The sequence below is a fragment of the Schistosoma haematobium genome, chromosome 7, assembly GCF_000699445.3.
Source record: "Schistosoma haematobium chromosome 7, whole genome shotgun sequence".
NCBI classification, from domain to species: Eukaryota; Metazoa; Platyhelminthes; class Trematoda; order Strigeidida; family Schistosomatidae; genus Schistosoma; species Schistosoma haematobium.
Genome location: NC_067202.1, coordinates 4,510,161 through 4,512,672, shown reverse-complemented (window position 1 = coordinate 4,512,672; position 2,512 = coordinate 4,510,161).

The following is a 2,512-nucleotide window of genomic DNA, read 5'->3' as shown; positions in this document are numbered from 1 at the left end:
GGAGATTATGGTTCATACTAACAAGGACGTTAGTAGAAGAGAGTATGAAACAATGCACGCTTAAAAAGGGTGTACAATAATAAGGGTGGATATCGAAAGGCCGACCATTAAAAAGGTGTTTGTTGATAAAGATAAACATAGAAAGTTACTTACTTACCTATGCCTGTTACCTATCGTCGAGGAACATAGGCCACCCACCAACCTTTCCAATTCTTTCCAGTTGTTATTCATCATTTTCATATCTGATTCTATTTTCCAACGTAATGTATTCATTGACCTTCCTACTTTCAGTTTCCCTTCAGGATTCCAAGTTAGCGCTTACCTTATGATGCAGTTTGATAAGTTCCGTAATGCATGTCCTATTCACTTCCAACGTCTTTTCCTAATTTTGTCTTCAAATGGAAGCTGGTCTGTCCTCTCCTATAGTAGGGTGTTTCTGGTGATTTTCGGCCAATGGACATCGAGTATCTGGCGTAGAAAATTTTTTATACATAAATGTACTTTTTTGATGATGGTTGTGGTATTTCTCTAAGTTTCATCTCCATACAGTAGGACTGTCTTGATGTTCGTATTGAAGGTTTTTACTTCGATATTGGTTGAACATGGAAAGGAGAAATAAAATTTTTAATAGTGTATGTGTCTTCGATCCGACCTTTGTCCCTCTGTTTTATGACGAATCAAAGAAGTCGTTATCTTAACGTCTAATGAGATGTCTTATTCTTATTATTCATTCTCAATCCAGGAGATTGGATCGATGGGCAGAACACTTTAGGGATCAGTTAACTGGCCTTCAGCCACACTTCGGTTTCCCACGATCTCCACTCAACCTGAATGGCAAGTTGATGTAAATCCTGCAACTTTTTACAAAGTTGAAAAAGCTATGGGAAATCTGAAGCATGGGAGAGAAGCAGGACCTGACAGGTTTACCTTTGAGATTTTTAAGGATGGCGGTTCAGTATTAGCAGTGAGATTGACTGAGATCTTAGGTAGAATCTGGGAACTGGATGCAATCCCATCTGACTGATCTCAATCACTGATTGTGCCAGTCTATAAGAAAGGACAAAAGTCATCCTGTGACAATCACAGAGGAGTCAGTTTGACCAATATTGTGTCTAAAATATTAGCTTCAATAATACTTCGACGCCTAACCAATGCTCCTGAATAGCAGATTAGAGGAAACCAGACTATTTTTCGACCTGGACGTGGTTGTATAGACCAAATATTCACACTACGTCAGGTCCTAGAACATAGACACACATTCAGACATCCGACAATAGTGGTATTTCTCGACCTTAAGGCGGCATTCGATCGTGAGGTTCTATGGCAATGTTTGTTTCTGATCCTTTATATAATAGATCAAGTTCCAACAATTCATCTTTAACAAAAGGCGGCCCAACTTAATATCTGGGGTGACTGTCCGTACCATCTAGATATTTCAACAAGTTATATGTTTCCTTATTTGTTCTGACATATCATTATGTCAATTAATTGCATAACCTATTCAAGTGTGTTTGTGAAAAGTTTACGACCTTTCGCTGTACAAATTACAAAAAAGTACAATCAGAGACATTGTGGTGGATGTCAATATGCATCGAAAAGAATGTACATTATTCAAATTTCTATTCCTGAACTGCTAACATTTAACTGGCGATCACCCAATATTTACCATCTGGATCGACCAAGTAATAGGAAACGGAAACTTGTTGAAACATTTTGTGCTGAGAATTCTATATTGTACCAAAATTATAATATCGAATAAAACCACTAATAGTAATAATAATAACAGTAGTAAGAATAATAATGGTCATAATAGTAGTAGTAGTAATAGTGTGGTGTGTGCCACTTATATTGACATAAGTAGTATATAACAATAGTCAGGATTAGAATATCTGGCAGAAGAAGGTGGAGAAGGAAAGAACGGGAACAGAAAACGATTGATATGAAAATGCAAAAAGAATGAAGTCTGAGATGATTGACTGATAAATGCGAAAGGGACAGTCAAGTTTAATACAACTGATTGATATTTTTCAAATTAAGTATTCACTGTATAGTTCTCTGATTTTACTAAGATGTGCTGTAGTTTTGTATCCAAATGCATTCGATCATCAGTATAGGGTTGTGGAGATTATTAAGTTTTTGATTGAGATCATGGACCGATTGATGTTAGAGCACCATTGAAAACCTGGAAGCACTGGATGGCCGTTTCGTCCTATTGTGAGACTCTTCAGCAGTGTGCAATCGCGATCCTACCCGCGTGATTCGAACCCAGAATCTTCGGTGTCGCGCGCGAATACTTAACCTCTAGACCACTGAGTTGGCATCCAACGGTGTTATTGTCTAACCTCAACTAATCCACTCTCTTGCGAGACCATCTTCTAAAATAATGAGGTAGATACCTGTCTCTACCCGACACAGATTAGCTCCACTGGTCACGGACTCTTACTAGAACTCCGAGAATTCTCTCACGAAGTTATTCCCTAGCGAGCACATGATCATTATCATTATAGGGTTG